The 25,845-nt window shown below is 43.1% G+C and overlaps 1 protein-coding gene and 1 pseudogene across 1 annotated transcript in view; both read left to right on the top strand.

Annotated features, from left to right (window-relative positions):
* Nucleotides 1-25,845, top strand: part of Stx8 (syntaxin 8) — a 241,826-nt gene that overhangs the window by 102,484 nt on the left and 113,497 nt on the right. The gene's annotated exons all lie outside the window — the stretch shown is intronic.
* LOC142859556 (actin, cytoplasmic 1 pseudogene) lies at nucleotides 14,682-15,431 on the top strand (annotated as a pseudogene).

Genomic DNA, 25,845 nt, shown 5'->3' with positions numbered 1-25,845 from the left:
TTTCTCCTCAACAGTGCTAACTATTTTGGTGGAGTGAATGAATGCGCACCAAGTGGCACTGTGAACTGAAGGTGCTGAGAAAGACTTGTGATGGAGAATTTTTGTGTGCACTTGTGTGCAGTGCTAGGATTAAACCTGAGGCCTTACACATGCTAGGCAAGCACTCTGCCACCGAGCTACAGCCCCAGCCATGCTAGAGGATCCTTGACTTCATCCAAAACTAGTGACCTAGCAGCTTTGTTTGCAGTGGCAAACACTCACAAGAAAGCTAAGGGGTAAAAATGACTGCTTCTGTTCCGTAGATCCAGGGAAGCGTTTGAGTATGGTTGCACAACCAACAACGAAGTCATGGTTTCAACCCAGACCGGTCTAGAGTCCGAGCTCGTGCCTTGTCCACCTTGTTAAGATGCTGGTGTCAAAGAATCCACCTCCGGAGTTCTTTGGCAGGATAGCGTTTGTGATATAAAGCACTGGGGAGCCCACAGAGGAAGCCTGTGGTTTTGTCGGAGACTAGAGCTATTTTCACACCTGGCTTCCTGACTGCACCCTTCCTTGTGTGGCCTTACTCTTGTTTGATTCACAAGGAAAACTTGTGGATCTTGAGTGAACTTGCTCAACTTTCCTGTCCTCAGCCTCCCCGGTATCCCAAGGAAGAGAATGTTTGAAACCACACCTGACCCATAAACAATGTATCCCGAAGGTAACAGTGTTAGCATTGCAGTATGTAAACCTTTAGCTAATAAAAATCAAAGCAGTCTAATCTGGAAAGTATACAGGAGGTTAAAGGGAAAGCTTGTAAATGTTTTCAAAGTCTCTGCATTTAATTCTATCACCAGCTAGCAAAATAAATAGTCCAGCCGCCAGCGCTGCAGCAGACACGTGTTGGAAATGAAATGTTAACAGTTTAAAGGCAGTGGCCATTAGAAATCAAAAGGAACATGAAGTCCACTTTCTGGTTTATGAGAAACAAGGTGAAAGTTCCCCAAACACGCTTGTGGTAACCACATTCAAAACTGCTTCCTCGTCTTCTACTTAGTGACTAATAGTGTGGTAAATAAGCCCTCGTGGGGCTTTGTTTTTCTGTTTAGATGCAAGATTTAGAAGTCAGTGGAGAGCCCAGATCAGGAGATGTTAAATTCTACTTTTCCATGTGTCTGAGCTGCTCGCCGTAGTTCCTTTTTCTGAGGAATGGGAGGTTCCTTGCAATAATGTGCGAAGATTGACCTGAGACATTTAGCCAGCACATCTGCTTGCAGACACTGGCCTTGTGTGAGGAAGTTCTACTGGAATTAATTAACTCTGTTTGGGACTCTGAAATGTTTGCTCCACATCTTGTTTTATCATAATAAGACTTATAAAATGAATGGGAAATTCTTTATTTTTCTTTGAGAACTAAAAACCAAATAAAAAAACCAAACAAACCAAAAAACATCCAAGTGAAAAAAGAATCTGCAATGCAGTGTCTCTTGCGTGAAAGCCTTGGGAATAATAAACACTAGAATTAGAATTTATTCTTTCAAGCATTTCTTTCTAACTGGAAATTATGGTGAAATTGTATGTCTTTTTGTCTGTTCCTGCATTTGAGAGAACATTTAACTGTATTGTTGGGGAGTGAAGAGCTTGGATGAGAGGGGACTGCTGTGTGCCAAGGGACTTAGAGCACTGGGGACATTGTGTGAACCCACATGTAATCCTGGGAAAGTTCCTGCTTGAGGGGAGGGAAGGAAGGCACTTTCTGAGACGCTTGGGCAAGCATGGTGTGTTTGTCTCTTTTCTTACTGCTGCTATGAACTGGCCTACAAGAAACAACATATGGAAGAGTTTATTTTATTTAGCTCACCATTTGAGAGGCGCAGTCTGTCATGGTGGGAAGGATGTGACTGCCAGAACGCGAGGCAGCTGGTCACACATTGTGTCTGCAGCCGTGAGTGGAGAGAGGGAGACGGATGCTGGTGTTGTTGTTGCCTTTTCCATGTCCCCTTTGTGTTCCTTATAGGGCCCCAGTACATAGGATGGTGCTACCCACATTCAGGGTGGGTCTTCCTCCTGAAGGTGGGAAATCCCTGTAGAAATAGACCCAAAGGTGTGACTCCTGTGTGATTCTAAATCTAGTCAAGTTGTCAGTGGAGAGTAACCATCAGAGTGCCTCCACCTAGAGCGCTTGTGCTTCAGCACTGTGTACTGATACCAAAACATTTGATGTCACAGTGCAGTGTTGACTCGGTAAATAAGTCCGCTTCCTTGCTCTTCTCAGCTAATAAAATTGGGGGAGCTCAGTTTCCAGGGTTCTGTCAGAGTCAGCATCGTCACAGGTGCTTACTCTTTCCCTTAGATTTGGCCACCCCCTGAAATGCTCAGCAGCTCATTATTTATGGAAGCCAAATCCATGTAACCCCCAATAGTGCTCCCTCAATCAAGATATCTCTTTTGTTGCTCTCATCTCTGTCCTTCCCCATGTCAACTTTCCCATTCCCTCAAGTTCTCCTTGCCCCTTCCCTTCTCCCCTCTTCTTCCTCTTCTACCTTCCCTTCTTCTCCTTCCCCCATGCTCCCAATTTTGTTAGGCAATCTTGTCTATTTTGATTTTTCCAAGTGGATCTATAGTTTTTCTTAGGGTTCACCTTATTACTTTGCTTCTCTAGGATCATGAACTATAGGCTCAATATCCTTTGTTTACAGCTAGTACCCACTTATGAGTGAGTACATACCATATTCATTCTTTTGTGTCTAGGTTACCTCACTCAGGATAGTGTTTTCTAGTTCCATCCATTTGCATGCAAAATTCAAGATATCATTGTTTTTACCGCTGAGTAGTACTCTAATGTGTAAATGTGCCACATCTTCTTTATTCATTCTTCAGTTGAGGGGCATCTGGGTTGTTTCTAGGTTCTGACTATTACAAATAATGCTGCTATGAACATAGATGAACAAATGTCTTTGTAGTATGATTGAGCATCTTTTGGATATATGCCCGAGTGGTATTGCTGGATCCTGAGGTAGGTTGGTTTCCAATTTTCTGAGAAACTGGAATACTGATTTCCAAAGTGGTTGTACAAATTTGCATTCCCACCAGCAATGGATAAGTGTTCCCCTTACTCCTCATCCTCTTCGGTATAAGCTATCATTGGTGTTCTGATTTTAGCCATTCTGACAGGTGTAAGATGGTGTCTCAGAGTTGCTTTGGTTTGCATTTCCCTGGTGGATAAGGATGTTGAACATTTCCTTAAGTGTCTTTTGGCCATTTGAGATTCTTCTGTTGACATTCTCTGTTTAGTTCTGTACCCCACTTTTTGATTATTTTGGATTATTTAGAATTTTGATGTCTGTTTTCTTGAGTTCTTTATATATTTTGAAGATCAGTCCTTTATTTGATGTGTGGTTGCTGAAGATCTTTTGCCATTCAGTAGGCTGCCTTTTTGTGTTATTGACTGTGTCCTTTGCTTTACAGAAGTTTCTCAATTTCAGGAGGTCCCATTTATTTACTGTTTTTCTCAGTGTCTTGCTACTGGGGTTATAGTTAGGAAGTGGTCTCCTGTGCCCACGCATTGAAGGCTACTTTCTACTTTCTCTTCTATCAGGTTCAGTGTGGTTAGATTTATATTGAGGTCTTTAATCCATTTGGACTTGAATTTTGTACATGGGGATAGATATGGATCTATTTTCATTCTTCTACATGTTGACATCCAGTTATGCCAGCACCATTTGTTGAAGATGCTTTTTTTTCCATTGTATAATTTTAACTTCTTTGTAAAAAATCAGGCATTCATAAGTGTGTGAATTGATATCTGGGTCTTTGATTCGATTCCATTTGCCAACCTCTCTGTTTTTATGCCAGTACCAAGATATTTTCAGTACTGTAATTTTGTAATCGAGCTTGATTTCAGGGATGGTGATGCCTCCGGAAGTTCCTTTATTGTACAGGATTGTTTTGGCTATCCTGGTTTTTTTTCCATATGAAGTTGATTATTATTCTTTCAAAGTCTGTGAAGAATTGTGTTGGGATTTTGATGGGGATTGCATTGAATCTATAGATTGCTTTTGGTAGGATTGCCATTTTTATAATGTTGATCCTACCTATCCAAGAGCATGGGAGATCTTTCCATTTTCTGGGATCTTCTTCAATTTCTTTCTTCAAAGACTTAAAAATCTTGCCAAATAGCTCTTTCACATCTTTGGTTAATGTTACCCCAAGATATTTTATGTTATTTGTGGCTATTGTAAAAGGTGATGTTTCTCTGATTTCTTTCTTCGTTTCTTTATCATTTGTATATAGGAGGGCTACTAATTTTTTTTGAGTTGATCTTGTATCCTGCCACATTACTGAAGGTATTTATTAGCTATACGAGTTCCCTGGTAGAGATTTTGGGGTCACTTTTATATACTAACATATCACTGCAAATAATGAAAGTTTGACTTCTTACTTTCCAATTTGAATCCCCTTGATCTCCTTTTGTTGTCTTATTGCTATATCCAGAACTTCAAGAACTATGTTGAAGAGATATGGAGATAGTGGACAGCTTTGTCTTATTCCTGATTTTAGTGGAATCGCTTTTGAGTTTCTCTCCATTTAATTTGATGTTGGCTGTCAACTTGCTGTATATTGCTTTTATTATGTTTAGATATGTTCCTTGTATCCCTGATCTCTCCAAGACCTTTATCATGAAGGGGTGTTGGATTTTGTCGAATGCTTTTCGGCATCTAATGAGATGATCATATGGTTTTTTTCTTTCAGTTTATCTATATGATGGATTACATTGATAGATTTTTCATATGTTGAACCATACCTGCATCTCTGGGATGAATCCCATTCAATAATGGTGGATGATTTTTTTTTTGATATATTCTTGGATTCAGTTTGCCAGTATTTTATTGAGTATTTTTGCATCCATATTCATGAGTGAGACTGGTCTGTAATTCTTGATTGAGTCTTTGTGTAGTTTTGGTATCAGGGTAACTGCAACCTCATAAAAAGAGTTTGGCAGTGTTCCTATTATGTGGAACACTTTGAGGAGTATAGATATTAGCTCTTCTTAAAAGTTCTGGTAGAATTCTGTACTAAAACCATCCGGCCCTGGGCTTTTTTTGGTTGGGAGGTTTTTGATGACAGCTTCTATTTCCTTGCAGTTTATAGGCCTATTTAAATTGATCGTCTGGTCTTAATTTAACTTTGGTATATGGTATCTATCTAGAAAATTGTCCATTACTTTTACATTTTCCAGATTTGTGGAGTTCAGGTTTTTGTAGTAAGACCTAATGATTCTCTGAATTTCCTCACTGTCTGTTGTTATGTCCCCTTTTCATTTCTGATTTTGTTAATTTGGATGTTTTCTCTTTCTGCCTTTTGATTAGTTTGGATAAGGGTTTGTCTATATTATTGATTTTTCTCAAAGAATCAGCTCTTTGTCTCATTGACATTGTTTTCTTTGTTTCTATTTTGTTGATTTCAGCCCTCAATTTGATTATTTCCTGTCTTATACTCCTCCTGAGTGAGTCTGCTTCTTTTTGTTCTAGAGCTTTCGGGTGTGCTATTAAGTCACAGATGTGAGCTTTCTCCATTTTCTTTATATGGGCATTTAGTGCAATGAACTTTCCTCTTAGCAGTACTTTTCATAGTGTCCCATAGGTTTGGGTGCGTTGTGCTTTCATTTTCGTTGAATTCTAGGAAGTTTTTAATTTCTTTATTTATTTCTTCCTTGACCCAGGGGTGGTTCAGTAGTTCATTTCCATGAGTTTGTTGGCTTTCTGCAATTAGTGTTATTGTTAAATTCTATCTTTAAACCATGGTGATCCGATAAAATACAGGGGGTTGCTCCAATTTTTTTTGTATCTGTGGAGGTTTGCTTTGTTACCAAGTATGTGGTCAATTTTAGAGAAGGTTCCACGAGGTGCTGAGAAGAAGGTATATTCTTTTGTGTTTGGGTGGAATGTTCTATAAATGTTTAAGTCCATTTGATTCATGACATCTGTTAGTTCTCTTATTTCTCTGTTAAATTTCTGTCTGGTTGACCTGTCCATTGGCGAGAGTGGAGTGTTGAAATCTCCTACTATTAGTGTGTGGGGTTTGATGTGTAATTTAAGCTTTAGTAATGTTTCTTTTACATATGTAGGTGCTCTTGTATTAGGGGCATAGATGTTTAGGGTTGAGACTTCATCTTGATGGATTGTTCCTGTTAGGAGTATAAAGTGTCCTTCTCCATCTCTTCTGATTGATTTTAGTTTGAATTTTGTTAGATATTAGGATAGCATCCACTTGTTTCTTAGGTCCATTTGGTTGGAAAACCTTTTCCCAGTCGTTTACTCTGAGGTAATGTCTATCTTTGAGGTTGAGGTGTTTCTTGTATACAGCAGAAGGCTGGATCCTGTTTTCATATCCATTTTCTTAGCCTATGCGTTTTTATAGGTGAATTTAGTCTATTGATATTAAGAGATATTGTGACCAGTGGTTGTTAATTCCTGTATTTTTCAGTAATAGTGTTTGTGTGTTTTCCTTTTTTTGGGTTTTGCTGGTAGGAGGTTATCTGTTGCCTGTGTTTTTGTGGGTGCAGTTAGCTTCATTGGGTTGGGGTTTTCCTTCTAGTACTTTCTGCAGGGCTGGATTTGTGGATACTTATTGTTTAAATCTGATTTTGTCATGGAATATCTTGTTTTCACCATCGATGGTGATTGAAAGCTTTGCTGGGTATAGTAGTCTGGGCTTGCATCCATGGTCTCTTAGTGTCTGCAGCACATCTGCCCAGGACCTTCTGTCTTATATAGTTTCCATTGAGAATTCAGGTGTAATTCTGATAGGTTTCCCTTTATATGTTTACTTGACCTTTTCCCCTTGCAGCTCTTAATATTCTTTCTTTATTCTGTATATTTTATGTTTTGATTATTATATGGCGAGGGGACTTTTTTTTAAATCTAGTCTATGTAGTGTTCTGTAAGCGTCTTGTATCTTCATAGGCTTATCTTTCTTTAGGTTGGGAAAGTTTTCTTCTATGATTTTGTTAAATATATTTTCTGTGCTTTTGAGTTGGACTTCTTTCCTTCTTCTTTCCCTATTATTCCCAGGTTTGGTTTTTTCATGGTGTCCCAGATTTCCTGGGTGTTTTGTGTTCAGAATTTCTTGGATTTAATGTTTTCTTTGACCAATGAATCTGTTTCCTCTATAGTATCTTCAATGCCTGAGATTCTTTCTTCTATCTCTTGTATTCTGTTAGTTATACTTGCCTCTGTAGTTCTTGTTCATTTACCCAGATTTTCCATATCCAGGATTCCCTTGGTTTGTGTTTTCTTTATTGCCTATATTTCAGTCTTCAGGTCTTGAACTGTTTGCTTCACCTGTTTGATTGCTTTTTCTTGGTTTTCTTGGGTGTCTTTGTGGGATTTACTAATTTCTTTCATTTTTTTGTTTGCCTTTTCTTCCATTTCTTTAAGGGAGTTTTTCATTTCCTCTGTAAATGTCTTCATTATCTTCATAAAGTTACTTTTAAAGTGATTTTCTTCTGCTTCTTCTGGGTTAGGATGATCAAGTCTTACTCTTGTGTGACCTCTGGGTTCTGGTTCTGGTGTTACCATGTTGCTTTTTAGGTTGTTGGATGAATTCTTGCATTGGCACCTACCCATCTCTTCAAATGCAGCTGGCAGTGTATTTGCATCTTGGTCTAATCCTTGCAGTGGCTGTCTGAATCTTTGGGAACTCTTCTTGGTCTGCTCTGTACTGTTAAAGTCTGTGTCTCAGGGAGCCACTGAGGTCTCTCTAAGCGTGCTCTCTTGGTCTGCTCTCCTGGTTCATTCTCTTGGTCCCCTCAGTATTGTAGCAAGCTGTGTTTCAGAGTTCCACTGACGTTTCAGAAGGATAGGCAAGTTTGGGGATGGGATGGGGCTAGTAGCTTGCAGGGTCCAGTGGATGTGGCTGTTTATTAGAGCAGCCTACCTGCAGGAAACTCTCCTTCGGTGGGCTAGAGAAGCTGAGGGAGTTGGGGGAAGGGCCAGGGGTTTTGTCCCACTATGGAGGTCCTAAGAGTAGGGTGTCCTGCTTCATGGCTGGTCACTCACCTCTTAGTCCCCTCAGTCCAAATAAAACATTTTTTTAGCTTATAATACTCCAATATATAATGCTTTTACTTCTGCTTCTAGAAGACCAGGCGAGTTATGTATTTTTCAACTCATGACACTGTGGCATCTGCAGAGCCTCTGACTCTTATACCATGCAGTACAGAAGCCACTGGCCACTTGTAGCTGTTGAGTACCTGAAATGTGGCTAGTCTGAACTGGCATGTGCTCTGAGTATTCAGGAACTTTGGACTTGAAGGCTTATTGTAAAAACATGAAAGATTTCTAGCCTCCCTCTTGATGGCTGGGGGGCATAGTCCAGTGATGGAGCATCACTTAGCACACAAGACATGGGTTCAAGTTTCAGACTGACTACGTTTTGCAATGTTAATATATTAGATATTTTGGTTCAAAAAACTGGGAGCTCACCAAGGCCAGCTGGACTGTGACTGAAAAAGCATGGGTTAAAACTGGACTCTCCGAACATGGCGAACAATGAGGGATGATGAGAAGCCAAGGACAATGGCACGGGGTTTTGATCCTACGCAATGTGCTGGCTTTGTGGGAGCCTAGCCAGTTTGGATGTTCACCTTCCTAGATATGAACAGAGGGGGGAGGACCTAGGACTTACCACAGGGCAGGGAACCCTGACTGCTCTTTGGACTGGAGAGGGAGTGGGAGGAGGGGGAGAAGGGTGGGAGGAGGGGGAGGGAAATGGGAGGCTGGGAGGGGTGGAAACTTGTTTTTTTTTTTCTTCCTTTTCTCAATAAAAAAAATAAATAAAAATAAAAATTAAAAAAAATCTGTAGCTTAATTAGGCGGTGGTGATGCATGCCTTTAATCTTAGCACTCAGGAGGCAGAGGCAGGAGGATGTCTACGAGTTCAAGGCCAGCCTGTTCTACAGAGTGAGTTCCAGGACTGGCTCCATAGCTACTGAGAAACCCTACTCAAAATAAATAAATAAACAAATAGATAAAATTAAAAATTAAAAAAAAATTTTAAAATCTGTAGCTCACATTTCTGCCTTTTGATTTGCTTGTCTAGAAATCAGAACGTCCCCTGGGGTTAATGTACCTGGACAGAGTAAGACTATTTTCCCAAGCAGAACACAGGGTATTCCCCGAATGAGGACATGCTGGAGGATTTGCCTCCTCCAGTGAGGCTGCCTCTCTTCTCAGAGTTCTTAGAAATGAAGACTTAAAGCAAGGCTGCTCTAACCCAGCACCAAGAGCAGACTGGTCACAGTGTGATCTGCCCCATGGCTGCCTGACACAGCTCAATTGCCAAGCAGGAAAGTGGGAGGGACCTTAATGTCACTTTGTCTGCCGGAAACCTGATTGGTTCAAGAGAAGCTTGTATCCAGCAAGAGTACTGGCATAGCAGTAGACTTTCAGCTTCAGATAAAAAACAAAGGAGCCCTTACAGGCAGCAGACACCAGCTTTTTTGACTCCCTCTTAAGAAAACTAAAGAGCCCTGTGCCCACAGCTCACTCCCCAGTGTAGGTGCTTCCCATCCTGGTCTTGAGGCAGAAGTCCCCCTCCCATGCCTACCTCTGAATACCTTCCACTGGCTTAGAGGCTGGCTGTGTCTGTTGTCATTTGTCCATTCAATATCCCTTATGGCAGCCACTCCAAGTCGCTTCCCTGGGTCTTAATTATTCTCCGGTTAGTACTCTGCTTATAATGACCCATTCTTCTGTGTTTTCTACCAGAAACTGTTGTTTTAAAGTGCAGTTTGGTGAGATGTGAGGTTTTCAAGGGTTGTATGAATTGCATTTTAGGAAAAATACCAGATGAATTTTATGCTGTCTTTTCAGTGGACAAATCTCTCAGGTTGCCAAGGTCCTTGTGCTGGAAACACAAAGATGATGCATTCCCATTGTAGGGTGCTGAAGCTTGCATACATTATGATGTATAGTGGCTCAATGAATTGTCACGTTAAAGTGTGCTAGAGGGGTTGGAAAGATGACTCTATGGCTAAGAGCTTGTACTGCTCTTGCAGAGGACCTGGGTTCAATTCCCAGCATCTGTATCAGGTAGTTCACAACTATCTACAACTCCAGTGCCAGGGGATCCTCCAATCTGAACCATATGAACCTGTACTCTCAAGTGTGTACATGTGTGTAAATAAATAAAATGTTCTAGAACAGCCTGGTGACTGCCTGAAAACTAGTCTGCCATTTACATCAGCTCCCCATAACCATGGGTTCTGTATCTATATCTGTAGATTTGGCCATCGTGGATTCAACCAGCTCCCGTTAAATATATGGCAATTTGAATCAGTGATGAACACGTGTTACCTTTTTCCCGTCTCACCATTCTGCAAATAACACCTAGTAATGACTCTGAACAGAGCGTTTACATCCCACTAGAGGTTCTAAGGAATCTGGAGGTGACAAAGTGGAGAAGGCTCTGTGCAAGTTGTATGCACATATGAGCACCACTTTTTAGAGGGGATTCGAGCATCCTCGGATTTGGATATGCATGGCATCCCTGGACCAGATCCCTTAGATTTCAAGCAGATGAGTTTTGTTGGAATGTGTTTTGTGTTCTTGTTTGTAAACAGCTCACTTGCCCACTTCTGGGATCCATTTTCTGGAAGTTAGTAAGTGCCTGTAGACCTCCATATCCCGGCACTAGTCAGCCAGGGATAGATAGGAAACGTTGAGTTAGAAACGCTGAACACACTAGCACAAGTCACATATTACAAGCCCAACAGGGATTTCAGGCTCTCCGCCATCACCCGGTGCTCGTATCTGCCTGTAGTTTACATGGAGTTGTTTTGCATTCTCACTCAGAAGCTTGGCAAATCTTCCGAGAATGGCTCCTCTGCTGCAGTTCTTGCTGGTCTGTGTTTACACAGATGCACACGTTCATGTGTCCTTAGTGACACAAAAGGAATCCCTCAGAGTATTAAAATTTGAAATTTGGGTACTACTTAGGCACAGTATCAAATTAAAAGGCAGTTTGTGTGGGTTCTAATTAACAGGGTGCCATTTAGTTTTGTGTGAGGAGAGAGCCATTAGTATAGGATGAGGGATATGACCTTGAAGCCTTGCTGAACCTTCTCATGCAAGTGTGTGTGTCAGGGAGGCAGGAGGGACTCAGACCACCCCGCCTGCGGGAGTCTAGCCCCTCAAGCTGTGCGTTGAGCTTTTTTTCTTTGTTGATAGCGCCTGTGCTGAACTCCAAACTCAGTGGAGTAAGCAGCCTGCTGCAATAGGACTCTATGTTAGTAGGTATGCAGCGTGCTTCTCCCTTGACTACAAGAAGGGATGAGAGCCTGCACTGCAGTGGTGTAGACAGTATTGCAAGATAATATCTTAATGAGTTGAAACAATCATAATGGGTTGTGAGGCAAGATTTTTAAGTAGTTCCTTTTCACCGTGGAAACCACTGGGTTATGGTACTTGAAGTCCATGAGTTCTGCAGGCACTCAATATTCAGTAGCAATTATCATTAAGGGTAATTACTAAGTGGAGGGTCCCCCACCTCATTTCACTTCTGTTTTAAAGACAATCAGAGGAGTTGTGTCTCTTACCATACAGCTCTTAACAGAATACGTAATTTTAAAATGTAACGAGTATGTGAATTGTATGGTTTAAACAGACTGTTGGAAACAAGCTTGGACAAAGGTGTATGTGGTGACTAGGCTTTCTGAGACGTTGTCAAGCATGGAATGATGACTCTAAAAGGTTTCTTTCACAATTCTGGGTGATGCGGTGTTGTTTCAGATAGGCCGATTCCTTAGAAAGGACTGGAAATATATCCTTTATCCTACTGAAGAACCGTGGCCTGCATCTGCCCCCTTGGCAGTCCTGACCATTCTTCTTCTTTTTTTTTTTTGTTTTGTTTTGTTTTGTTTTGTTTTGTTTTGTTTTGTTTTTATTGATAAAAGGAGAATAAAGAAAAGAAAGAAAAAAAAACAAATTTCCACCTCCTCCCAGCCTCCCATTTCCCTCCCCCTCCTCCCATTCTTCTCCCCCTCCTCCCACCCCTCTCCCTTTCCCCCCACTTTTCTCCCCCTCCCTCTCCAGTCCAAAGAGCAGTCAGGGTTCCCTGCCCTGTGGTAAGTCCTAGGTCCTCCCGCCTCCGTCCATATCTAGGAAGGTGAACATCCAAACTGGCTAGGCTCCCACCAAGCCAGTACATTGTGTTGGATCAAAACCGCGTGCCATTGTCCTTGGCGTCTCATCAGCCCTCATTGTTCGTCATGTTCAGAGAGTCCAGTTTTATCCCATGCTTTTTTTGGTAACAGTCCAGCTGGCCTTGGTGAGCTCCCAGTAGATCAGCTCCACTGTCTCAGTGGGTGGGTGCACCCCTCGTGGTCCCGACTTCTTTGCTCATGTTCTCTCTCCTTCTGCTCCTCCTTGGGACCTTGGGAGCTCTATCCAGTTCCAGTGTGGGTCTCTGTCTCTATCTCCATCCATCGCCAGATGAAAGTTCTAGGATGATATGCATGATATTCGTCAGTATTGCTCTAGGATAGGGTCATTTCAGGTTCCCTATCCTCAGCTGCCCAAGGAACTAACTGGGGGCCTCAGCTTGGGCACCTGGGAGCCCCTCTAGGGTCAAGTCTCCTGCCCATCCTAAAGTGGGTCCTTTAACTAACTGACCATTCTTCTGACTTAGCCGCCACTGTGTCCCATTCTCAAGGTTTTTTTTGTAGGTTCTGGGATGGGGATATTCTTCTGCACTTTGAGTGGTATGGGGTATCCTGAGCTGTGTAGAAATTATAAATATTTCTGTATTTGTTTGTCTTTTCTCAATTAAATTCTAGAGTTCTTGAAGGAGGGGAATGTGCTTGTATCTTTCATGTTTACACTATATACGAAGTACTTTGGATATAAGCAACACCAAGAAAAAAATTTCTTCAATTTTTAGATTGGTCTGTTAGTCCATTTTATTTGTAACTTTGAGAAAAATGTGCACATATGTCCAGGATGCTTCTATGGAAAAGTCAATAATGTATCTACCTATGCCTTATCATAGTAGGTCAGTCCTGGCCCATAGGGAGGAGCTTTAAGACCTGGAAACTAGATATTTACATGGGAAGACAGGGAATCAGAGAGATGGAGATCCTAGCTATTGGCAAAGGACGGATGGCCAGACAGTCCAGAGCACGGGCAGAAGCAGGGAGACTGCCATGCTGCCCGGGCGGGGCATCCCTCAAGGTTGATAGACAACCTGGCTGTGCCTGAGGAGATGCAGCAATTTTATCCCAGGCCAGTTAGACAGACAGACCAGTTCAGAAAGTTGGCGGAGATCTTGTGGGGATCCAGAGCAAAGTAGATACAGGGGGTAGGCTAATTCCTGGCACTGGGACACACAGGGTGAGGCGTGGACAGATTGTGGAAATGTCCTGCCACCAAACTGCTGTACCCAAATAAGGGCACCAGACTTCAAAACTTAGGGGACCACCACCAGCAAGAGAGGAGGTGGGGGTGGGGAGCCTGCTTTGGAGCTCACACAGCCTGTGAGAAGTGACAGTTTTATGAGGGTCAACACATCTGTTTGACTTATGTGCTAAAGCCTGCCACTGCTGCACTGAACTCTGTGGCGTGGAAGATTTGCAGTGTCCAAGTGTGGCACACTTTGCAGTGTCCAGCTCAACAGGTGTCACGTGCTTTGCGTGTCTGCCTTGACAGGTATGGCATGCTTTGCAATAACAGAGGACAATGAGGACAGAGTCAGCACAGAACACAGGGACCACATTTCAAATCTGCCTGGCAGATAAAAATGTAACCTTGGGCAGGCAGCTTCATTTTCCTTTGGAGGATTATGGGGAAGGTCCTCAACCTGCAAGAATGAAAATAAAATAAAAACTGATAGCTCATAAAATAAGTAACTCATGTCATGTTTGAACATAGTTTCATACCGTTTTATATTTTTCTTCCTGAGCAACATTTGATTATTTTTACACTATGTACGTGAGAGGGATAGAGTAGGAAAGAGAGTGGCGCGTGCGCACGCGCACACACACACACACACACACACACACACACACAGGTTGGTGACCCAAAGAAAATTCCAACTGGAAGAAGAGGCAATGGCTGTGAGTTGTTTTGGGGGGTGAGGAGAATGAAGCTGACGTAGTGGTTGTTTAACATTATGAATGTATTAAATGTGACTGAACTGTTTAATGTAAACAATTAAAGTACTACTTCTATGTTAAATTGACTTGACTTAATAAAAGAAAAAAAATTCCTCATACTCTGCTTCTGGTTTATCCTGCCTGCATGTCTTTTTGATGGTCTGTTGCCCAATCCTTCTCCATCAAAGGAAAGAAGAAATCACAGGACTTGTCAGTGACAGTGGCTCCAGCTCGTGCATAGCTGGCTTTGTTGCAATAATGTCCTCAGGGCCATGTTTCCTTCCATTGTTGGTGTCCCTTACACCAGGCTGTCACTGTGGCCTGGGCCAGAAAGACTCCTTCCTACAGGGGTGACAAGGCCCAGAGCAGGAGGAGTATCCTGACCCTAAATTACCCTATCAAGCGCGGCATTGTGACCAGCTAGGATGGTGTGGAGAAGATCTGGCACTACACCTTCTACAGTGAGCTGCGTGTAGCCCCTGAGAAGCACTTAGTGCTTCTGACTGAAGCCCTCCTGAACCCCAAAAGTCACAGAGAGGTGACATAGATAATGATTGGAACCTTCAGTACCCCAGCCATGTATGTGGCCTTTAGGCTGTGCTGCTCCTTTATGCATCTGGGCACATCACCGGCATTGTCATGGGCTCTGATGACAGGCCACACATGTGGCACCCATCTACGAAAGTGATGCCCTTCCCCATGCCATCATGCAGCTGGACCTGGCCGGCTGGGACCTGACAGACTACCTCATGAAGACCCTGATTAATCAGGATGCGGCTTCACCACCACAGCTCACTGGGAAATTGGGGGTGACATTAAGGAGAAGCTGTGCTATGTTGCCCGGGATTTTGAACAAGAAATGGGTACTACTGCATCCTCCTTCTCCTTGGAAAAGAGCTATGAGCTTCTGATGGGCAGGTGATCACCTTCAGCAATGAGCAGTTCTGGTGTCCAGAGGTGCCTAGCCCTCTTTCCCGGCCATGGAGTCCTGGGTATTGATGAGACCACCTTCAATTCCATCATGAAGTGTGATGTGGCTATCCACAGGGACGTGTGTCAACACAGTGCTGTCTGGTGGTACTACCATGTGTCCAGCATTTCTGGCAGGATGTATAAGGAGATGACAGCCCTAGCACCCAGCACAGTGAAGATTAAGATCATTGTTTCTCCTACAGGAAAGTACTCAGTCTGGACTGGCAGTTCCATCCTGGCCTCGCTGTCCACTTTCTAGCAGATGTGGACGGGGTAGGACAAGTTGGGCCCCTCCATCGTCCACTGCAAATGCTTCTGGATGGACTGAGCAGGTGCCAGCATCCACTCTAGGAACTGATTCTGACATGTACACCCTTCATGTTAGCCTCACAAAACTGAAAACAAACTTAAATTTGTCTTGAAGTTTATATCCAATATCAGCACCGGATTGTTGAATTTGTTGCTGATTTTTGACCTTATATTCAAGGTAATTGTTCAGTTGGCATATATCTAATATCCAGTAGTCCTTAGCCAAAGAGGCTTTGTCACTGTGGAAGAGAAATCCTTAGCCTGGTGGACCTGTGTGAACACCATGCAATGAATGATCTATGCAGAGTATTAACTGATAGCTGACTCCAGGATTCCTTGAGGCGGGCAAAGGTTCCCTAAGCCAGTTACCACTTCTATCTTGCTGGTCTAACAGAGTGTGAAAGTTTGAGCCTAGTTCTGGCGTTTTCCCTCCTGAAGCCATGGGTTGTTACTTGCCTTGAGTTGGGAACATTTGCGTTGATACCTGTAAACATATTTATCCTTTTAATTTATGTAAGGTTGTTTTGTATTCATTTCTCTAAGAAATGATCAATTTTGGGTTTTCTACCATTCAGTGAGAATATTAGGCCCCATCCACACACCATTGTGTAAAGAAAAATAAAAGTTCTGTAGTAAAAAGCAAACACACACACAAAAAAAAACCAATTCCCATATAAGGTATGGCAAAAGCAGCCCTAGTTAACATGTGAGTGATGTAGCTGCATTCTAGTGTGTTGGCTAAAGCTTGATTTGCTGAGAGGAGGCAAAGATGATCTGCTCTGAAGGCAGTATACCAGCCCCACTGTGGCAGGGGTGGGGATGGGGTGGAGGGGAGATAATGTTGATAGTGCTTGTGTATTAGGTGAGGATGAGGATGGGGAGGGGCAGTTAGCCTGGAAGCTGTTGCCGCAGTCTGGTCATGTCTCTTCACTCTAGAGGAAGTCTTAGACACCCCCCCATGAAGTGGATGGGATCTTGGACTTTTCCATATACCCCTACATTTCCTTTTTATGTGCATTTAAATTTTGCCCATAAAAACGACTATGCACAGTTCCAAGCGGAGAGACTCTCTTCCATTAGAGTGGGAGCTCAAGCTGGCAGGAAGATGGCAGTGAGGGAGAGGGGTCTGGCCTTTCGTATATTTATGGGCTTCAGCTCACGTTGACTGTTGACTTTAAGACTCACACTTTCCTAAATAATGACAAAAATATTTACCTTTTACACTCTTAGGCTATATGTAGTGTAGTCTTTCTTAGGTAACCTCCACCATACTAAATGAATGGGCCTCCAACATTTTCTCCTCTTCCTCACCTCCTTCCTCCTTCTGTCCCCCAGTGCTAGACTAGGACCCCAGGACCTTACAAATACAAGGCTCTCATCTCCTTTAGAATATCTAAGTCATATATCCCATTAGGCATAATCTTGAGTTATGGCCAAGGGTGTAGCTCAGTGATAGTGTGTGTTCATGCCACACACAAAGCCCTGAGTTTAATCACCAGTACTAACAAAACAAAAATATGTGTGAGTGAAGTTCTAGATCATTCTTTATAATTGCTCTTATAAAATTATATATAATATTGCTCTGTGTATTGTGTGGATCCTAAAAGAATTTAGAAGAGGTTTTGATTCCACATTCCAGTGACTCATCTTGTACACCCTCCTTGGTAGACTCTTGGTGTAAATTATCACTTGGCTTAAATTTCCCCATTCCCCAGCAGAAATGGAGCCCAGTAAGGAAATGCTGTCGCTGTGTATATTGTTGTAACATTCCCCTAGACTATGTGCTGTTGGGATTTTCTGATGCGCGTGTGGAAACAGCTGAACTGCTTCGGAGGCTCTCACAGACTGAGCAGACTTGAGAACTTGGTGATTAATAGGGTAAAACTGCTTCTCTCCAGGCGGAGCCATGGGCTTGGCTCCCCCTTCACCCCCCCCCAGGTTAAAAGAACATTAGTCTTCTAACCAGGGATTTTTGCTGTCTTTATAGTGGAACAAATGCCTTTTTTCAGATCTAATCCTGGCGTGATAAATAAAGCTCTCTGCAAGGTGCTCGGGAAAGTTCTAAGTAGCTCCCGAGAGGAGAGGTCTTTGTTGTGGAGGAAGAGGCCTAACCTCAAGGGTTAACCAGTCAGTCAGTGCGTATGTGGGTCAGAAAGAAAAGTTCACACCATCAAGCCCTTTCCCATGGTCCTTTCCGCGATGATGTATCCAAACATCCCTGAGCTCAAGCCTCTGGGGTAGATTTATTGGACAAAATGTTCCTCATCCGTATGATAAAGTTGTGTGTTTGTTTGCTTTGAAACTCAGGTAAGCAGCAGTCAAGAACTCTGTGGTAGCTGTTATTTGAGCAAACATGTTAGCAAGTATAATATTGGCCACGTGTTCAAATATGTGCCTAACACAGCGCCTGGCATATTGTAGATGTTTGTTGATTGCTTGTTGGCTGAATGAGTGTCGAGCTTTATAAGACTGATGAGTCTTGTAAGGCACTGCCAAGTTGGTCTTGCAAGTGATGGTTACACAGCTTTTGCTTTGTAGCTGTTCTGTTAAACTGTATATATGGATTTTCTGGTTTTCTCTTTACATGTTGGATTTCAGGATTAAAATGTTTTTAAACATTTTAGGGGAAATCGTAATGAAGTAAATCCTATACATGAGCTTGTTTGCTTTAGAGACGTAAGAGTAATATGTGAAAATTTCCTTTGTCAAATTGCAGCATAAACATCCGAGTGTTTGCTTGTCAACACGTAGAATTTGGTAATTAATTTGTATTTGGAAAACTCAGTCCAGTTTTGAACATTTAGGGAGCAAGGTTTCCAAGTGTATCTCGCTCCCAGCCAAGAACAGCTGCGTGGTACGTTGCTTTTCACATGGCTTCTCTGTGACATCTGTGAAAACAGACGTCAGCAACTAAGCATGCCCGAGTGCATGGTGCGCTGCGGCATTCTGTGAGGTATGGGGTCCAGGGTCTCCACTGGAACAGAACACCATGCTCACTGGCATAAAAATACTTATTTGACTTAAATTTCATTTCTGTTCAGTAATAAATGGTAAAGACCAAAGCCTTCCAATGTTAGCAGAAAGTATATACTACCCTGATCAGTTTTTATTAGGATGCGCTAAGTTCAAGCAAGACTCAGAAGACGATTCCTCATGAATGGCTTTAGTTTGCCCCCGGAGGTACATGTCAGTGATCAGTTACAGTGACTTACCTAGCCCTTGTGTGATGCCATCGCCTGTTAAGAGGAAATGACTTCAGACTCGACACTACTGTGCAGGCACCAAACTCCACTGAAGCAGCTGGGGGTCGGGTGACCCCTGTTCGCTCACCACTTGTGTCTGTTCTCTCACCAGAATTGTGGTGGAATCTTCCAGTTTCATTCCGCACCCCTCTCCCAACCCCAGCCCTCTCCTACTTACGATTCCTAGGAAAAGACAAGATCAGGCTTTTATGAATCAGCTAGTTAATTAGAGGTGACTGTAGGGCAGATTCGAAGTTTCTAGACATTCAGATGATTAACTGTAGCAAAGTAGATTTCTTTTACTCTTGTACAGACTGTTTCCGTTTTTACTAACAAAAGCATCAGGAGGGAGGAACCACTGACCTGGCTCCCCAACCCCCGTGCTTCCAATTAGGAACCTATTATCTCATTCCAGATGATTAGGAAAGGATATCCCAAATACTGCTTCATGTAAATATGGTTTTTGCCTGTGTTATATTACTAGGAGTTCTGAACACATCTGGAGCGAAGGCAGCCCAGGGGACATTAAAAGCACACTGTTTGGGTTGGCACAGTGACATTATAGTATATGCCAATTTGTAATGGCTTTTGGAAACAGGCAGTTTTAAACTCTCCCTGAACTATTCCCCTGAGAAATTATTCAATTAAGTACAACTAAAATTAATGTTTAGCCTTTTTTCCCCCCTTAAATAAAGTAGGCAGCTCTAGAGGGAAATCTGTGGTTCCTGCTGTGTTCCATGCTCGTGTTCCTATTTGACCCTGGAAGTGAGCTCCCAGGAAATCGCTAGGCATCTTGGAATAACTGCCCTTTCTAGAAGATACATAGTTGCTAGACTCTGCTATGACTTTCCTATTATATAAATGACTCTGTGTAGGAAGCTTTAGACACCTGGGGTTCACCAAAGTTTCTGTCTACACCTGCAGGGAGTGGGGGCTCCAATGCAAAACCCCCAACTTGTCCTGTCTTTTTAAATAAGTGATTCTCCAACTTTAATGGGTGTAGGGATCACCTGGGAGCTTATTAAAATGAAGATTCTTGAGTCATTAGATGGAGTCAGGCCTGAGGTTCTGCATGTCTAACAAGCTCCCAGGGGCTCGGGCTGGCTGAGGACTACCTTTGCAATGGGGAGGTTCTACGCAGCAGTAGGAGGAGATGTGGGGGTGGGACTTGGACTCAATTTTGATTTCCAATCTGTAGCCTGGCCCTGAGCACATTCAGATGTGTATGCCTCTTGCTTTTCTCTCTAGTGTATGTCCTCACTGGATTCCCAGAATCCTCAGTTCTCCCCACCCCTCTCCCTTTCTCTCTCTCTCTCTCTCTCTCTCTCTCTCTCTCTCTCTCTCTCTCTCTCTCTCTCTCTCTCTCTCTCTCTCTCTCTCTCTCTCTCTCCCCTGTCTGCTGGAAGATGACACACTTCTCATTGCTCACAGGAGATAATGACACGGGGTTTTGTTACATGCTTTCTCAGGATTCAGGCTTTGTTCTGCCTTTTTTTCTCCACTCTCTTTTCTAGCTAGGTTAGGAAGAAGAGCCGATTAGCTGATACTCCTTTTTCCATGTTTCTGAACACACATGCCAGAGCCCTGGTGAGTAAGTGTGACTTAGTGGCTTTCATCCAACATTGACTTCCAGAGTTTGGCTATTTAGCTTGTAAGTCCAGGCTTTGATGGTCAGTGTATTCAAGGGTGGTCAGATTAAAACATAATTAAGATACACATTCAGTGAAGCCCCTTGGAAGACTGGCCCATAGCCCTGGGTGTTCTTTATCTGCAGAGAGGGCATTCCACAAGAAAATCTATGACTCTGCCTGCTGACTGGCTGTCCCCTTCCCAATTATGGCAAGCAAATTGATCGTGAAGGAGTTTCTAGATGGGTAGAGGCGAAGATGGCCTTACTGTGGCCAACACTATCTACTTCTGATATTCTATCTCAGAGAGTCTGGGACTTGCAATGTAGCCCAGTGGGAGAACATTTGCGTAGCAAGCTCTAGTGCTTCATGGCCATGACAGGCCCTGGAAGCAAATCCAGCCCAGCACTTGCTTTAAGTTTTAGATCCTCACCCCCAATGTTTGTCTTCAAGCTTTTCCTCTTTTAGTCTGTCTTCTGTGTTTTCCATTTTGTTTTGTTTTGTCTCTCAACAATACTGTTTAAAAATATAGTTCTGGGGACTAGAGAGATGAGACTCCGAAGTTAAAATCATTTGCTGCTCCTAGAGGACCCAGGTTCTGTTTCCAGCATCCACATGGCAGCTCATGACTCTCCTTAAGTTCCAGGGGATCTGACTCGCTCTTCTGACTCTGCGGGCACCGGTAAGCATGCGGTGCGTACGTGTGCGCTAGACCCAGCATGCACATAAAGAATGTGATCTGGTTGTGTCACCTGGCTTCCTGTCATTCTTCATGACCTAACCAGTACTTCTGAGACACCATCCTTTTCCTATGAGACTGTAGAACTTATTATTTAATGTCTTCTTTGGATCTGAACTTGTAAAACTTAATTTTCTTTGTTGTCAAAATAATGCCACTTTGTAGTCTGAACATAAGATTAGGCATTCCAAGAGTGACAGTTCCTTCTTTGCCCCAAAGTCCCACTCCTTGCAACAGTTCTCGCAGTTCTTCGTTTTTCAGAGTTCATCGTTATTCATTTCTTTTTTATTGTTGTATTTCTTTTCTTTTTCTTTTTTTGTTTGTTTTTTGTTTTTAAGACAAAGTCACACTATGTAGCCTTGGCTGGCCTGGAGCTGGTTAGACAGACCAGGCTGGCTTCACATTCACAGAGCTCTGCCTGCCTCTGCCTGCCTCTGCCTGCCAAGTGTGGGATCAAAGGCATGCGCCACCATGCCCAGCCTTATTCATATTCTGCAGAACGTGATGCTGTTTCATCGTCTTTCCCATGTTGGGCATGTTTATTTCTTCCTAATGGAGATGTTGCCATAATTTACAGTAATCCTGCACAATTCCCTCTGTGCCTCATTCCACACACGTTTCCATTAAATCAGTGTTGATGGCATTGTGACTGTGGAAATGTTGTTCGTGGTTGAACCACAATGTGTCCTATGATTAGATCTTTATTTCATTAGTATATGCTTTCCCTCCAAAGCCGGTAATTGCTTCTTGGTTTTGTTTTGCTTAGTTACCTGTGTTGACACATTCACCACCTAGCCCTCTCCTTAAGCTGGGATCATGGGATTCCTGTGCGCTGTTTGTAGTTTACCGATGAATTTCATCACTTAATTGGCCTGTCTTTGCTTTCCTGGATCCTTCAGCTCTCTGGTTCAATCCTGGACAACTGCCTGGGCTCCTGCTGGGCTCTCCTGACTTCCTGTCCGTCCCACGGGAACTTCAGTACCCTTGACTCTGCAGTGCACATACCTGCATGTTCCCCATCTGCCCAATCTTTCCTCTTTCTTGCCATTGCTGTTCTGGTAGAACACACTCTCTGAGAGCATCTGAAGGACAGCTTTGTGAACTGAACATCTTAAGACTATGTGTGTTTGAACATCACTGTCCTTTCCCTGCAGGCTAGAAGGTTTGGGAGTTGGTTGTCTGGTTTGAATTGTGAAGGCTTCTCTGTAGAGCTCCCTGGTCAGTTCCCCACCGCATGGGAGCTGGTTTTCTGCCTTCTCTCTGACAGCTTTGAAAACTTTTCTCCTTTAGTACTCGGAAATTCAGAGTTCAGGTGCCTCATTTTTGAATGTAAACATTTGGCCATAAATCAACAGATAGTCTGAAAAAAATTACTAAAACTAAAACCTAGGGTAGTATGAAGAGAAGAAAGTTGGAGGGAAGACAGCCACCACAGGAGCACACGCGCGCGCGCACACACACACACACACACACGCACACACACACACACACATGCACACAAGTGCACATGCTCGCTTCTTTTTCTCTCTTAGATTATACTCATACTGAAATGGGGAAGAAGAAAAAGAATTTATCCAAATGTTGATCACTCTCTCCCCCCTTCCCTCCCTCTCTCTCTCTCTCTCTCTCTCTCTCTCTCTCTCTCTCTCCTCTCCCTCTCCCTCTCCCTCTCCCTCTCCCTCTCCCTCTCCCTCTCTCTCCCTCCCTCCCTCCCTCCCTCTCTCTGCACAGGTCTGGGAGAGATAGAAAGCAATGCATTTGTAAAATTAAAACAGAAGGTATGAATAGGGACCGTCAGAGAACAAGGAAGAGTTTCTAGGAGAAAAGCGATAAAGACTAGATGGTTAACTTTCCCACCGCAGATGCCCTGGGCTGCACCTAATTTTTACCCAAATACCCGGGCATCTCTGAAATGCGTCCAAAGAGGAAATATGGAGACGTCAAGGTGATGTTCCTAAGGAATGAGAAAAATGCAGACTATGTTTAGTCTGCAGTCAGACGGAAATCTGAGCTGTGCATGGCATGCGCCCTGAGCAAAGCCTTTGCATTGAAATCCAGAGTCCCCGCCCCCCAACACCTTGTGCCCCAGCACATGTTAGAAATCTGAAATGGACAAGCCACAGGCTTTCGTAAGCCTGTTTTAACATCTGTAAAGCACACCGCAGCTTCCCTGCTCACTCTCATTGGTGGGAGGCCAAAAGAGGTACGGTATAGTTAGAACATTTTATGGGGTCATCATCGTGTATTTTAAAACTCCCGAGTATATGAGAACAAGTGGAAACAGGTGACGTAAAGCTCATCTAGAAGTAATACAGTTTGCCGAATTTCATGAAATGCTAGTCTATTTTGTAAAGTCCAAAAGAGTGAGCCCAGAAATGCCATTGAGGAGGTTTGCAGTCTCTCGCCTTCTCTTTGGGGATTAACATTTGTTTCCACCGTGTTTTCTTGTCCTTTTTCTGTTGCTGTGATAGAATACTCAGACTGAAAGCAGCTTAGGGAAGGAAAGGATTTATTTCAGCTTCCAGGCAGCAGTCCATCACTGAGGGAAGCCTGGGCAGGAACTTGAAGCAGAAACCATAGAGGAATACTGCTTGCTGGCTCCCTCACTATCCTGTGCTAGGCTAGAATTTTTATACACCTGAGGACCTCCTACAACAGACTGGCTCCTCCCACATCAATGAACAAGATAGGCCTCTACTGATATTTCCCAGGCCAGTCTGAGATGACGCTAAACTAAGGGGCCCATGTCTTTAAGGCACTGCATGTTTTTAATTCTAGAGGCAGAGATAGAAGCAGGCAGAGCTCTGTGTGTTTGGACTCGGCCTGGTCTATGTCGTGAGGTCCCGGCCAGCCAAAGGGACACAGTGAGAGTCTATCCAAAGAACGATAACAGCAGCTAACTAGGACACCATGTCACCATGTCACATAAATCTGAACATGCTGCAGACACTGAGGTACAGGAATGGAAGACTGAGATCTGATTGGTATGGGCAAGTCCCAGAGGAAACGAAACGTCTTTGGTTTAGACAGATCCTGTAGAATTTGGGATGTAGGCTCTTTTTCAAAGAGAACAGAGTTCTAGTAGGTGGGGGTGGAAGGATGCATGAGTAAGTGTGGTTTGCCGCTTCTGTCCAAGCATCAGGACTTTCAAGGTTTGGCTTGTCTAAGGTTTGGTAGGTCCAGGGCTTTGGTGGTCAGTCTAGATACTTAGTGAAAGACTCTCGAGAGGATTAAGTAATATAATAGAGGTATAAACATTATCCATGGCTTTAATCATTGTGAGTGAAGAAATGTCAGCAATAGCTTTGGCTAACAGTTGTGAGTTTTATTCTGATCTCCTACTTGATGTTTGCTAATCAGGGCTTGCCTAACAAAAACACAGCCACAGCGTAACAAAAGCACTACTCAGCCGGGTGGTGGTGGCACAGGCCTTCAATCATGTGGAGTCAGGAGGTGGAGTCAAGCGGATTTCTGAGAGTTCAAGGCTAGTCTGGTCTACAGAGTGAGTTCCAGGACAGCTAGAGCTGTTACACAGAGAAACCCTGTCCTCATCCCCTCTCCAAAAAAATAGTAAAAAGGCACTACTCAGATATTTTGAGAACAAATAATATGTGTCTAGGTTTGTAAGATTTGAACAATTCTGTTCAATATGTAGAAGTTGCTAAGTGTCTTGGTTAGCTTTAATTGTCAGCTTGAACAAGCTAGTCAGGGATTGTCTACATTGGGCTGCCTGTATGCATGTCTGTGGCAAATTCTCTTAGTAAAGTTAATTGATGTGGCAAGTTCAAGCCCATCGTGGGTGTCCCCGTTTCCTCAACAGGGAGGAGCTGAAGAAGAGTGGAAAAATCTAGCTGCATACAATCAAGCAACCGAACACATACGCACTGGTTTCTCTCTGCTCTGACTGTGGATGTGATATGATAACTGTTTCAGGTTCCCGTTACCTACCTTGACTTCCCTTCTATTATGGACTGTAATGTGGAACAGTAAGCTAAAGTAAGCCCTTCCTCCCCTAAGTTGCTCTTTGTCAGAGCATTTTATCACAGCAATGGAAATGAAGCTAGAGCAGCCTAATAAGGTAAACAGTTCATTTCAGTAAATAGTAATCGGCATTTCCCAATCGGGGATCTTTACAAGGGAAAGTTAAACAGCCTCATCTTTCAAACAATAACAAACAAGACAGCTTGGGATATCTGAGCTGATGATTTTTTTCTTTCTGGGTCTTCTGGGGAAAAAAAAGCCCCTAGAATTAAGCAGCCATGGTTTTACCTCTAACCATCCATATGACCTTGGACAGACCACATGACCTCTGAGCATCACCTCCAGCAGTTGTCACCAGGACTGATGGAGATTGGCCTTGCTCATAGCAGTTGTTTGCCTGCCTTTAATGTGTCTGCATTGTCCCTCATCATAGGGACAAGGGCTTACTTAATGTGTCATTCTTAAACCCAATTTAATTATAAGTTTGGTTTTGTTATAATCTAGTTTTTAGAGCAACAGAGAAACTGAGAACAGAACCTAGGACTCTCACATGCCCCACACTGGCTTCGCTGTTGAATATCCTGTGCTGGTGTGATATGGCCTGGTTATGACCATTAGTGAGCCTGAGTGGAAGTATCAGGAATTAAACCCGCAATTTCTGAATCTTCACTCGGTGTCATTTCTGTTCCATGATCTCATCTAGGACATTAATTTTATTGTCACCTCCTGCGACAGCTTCTCATACTGTCCTTTTCTTCTATGGTGTTGACAGTTTTGAGGAGTACTGTTCAAGTCTTTAAATTTTTATTACATTTATTTGTGTATTGTGTGTGTGTGTGTGTG

The sequence above is a fragment of the Microtus pennsylvanicus genome, chromosome 11, assembly GCF_037038515.1.
Source record: "Microtus pennsylvanicus isolate mMicPen1 chromosome 11, mMicPen1.hap1, whole genome shotgun sequence".
NCBI lineage: Eukaryota > Metazoa > Chordata > Mammalia > Rodentia > Cricetidae > Microtus > Microtus pennsylvanicus.
This window is presented reverse-complemented; position numbering and strand designations above follow the sequence as displayed.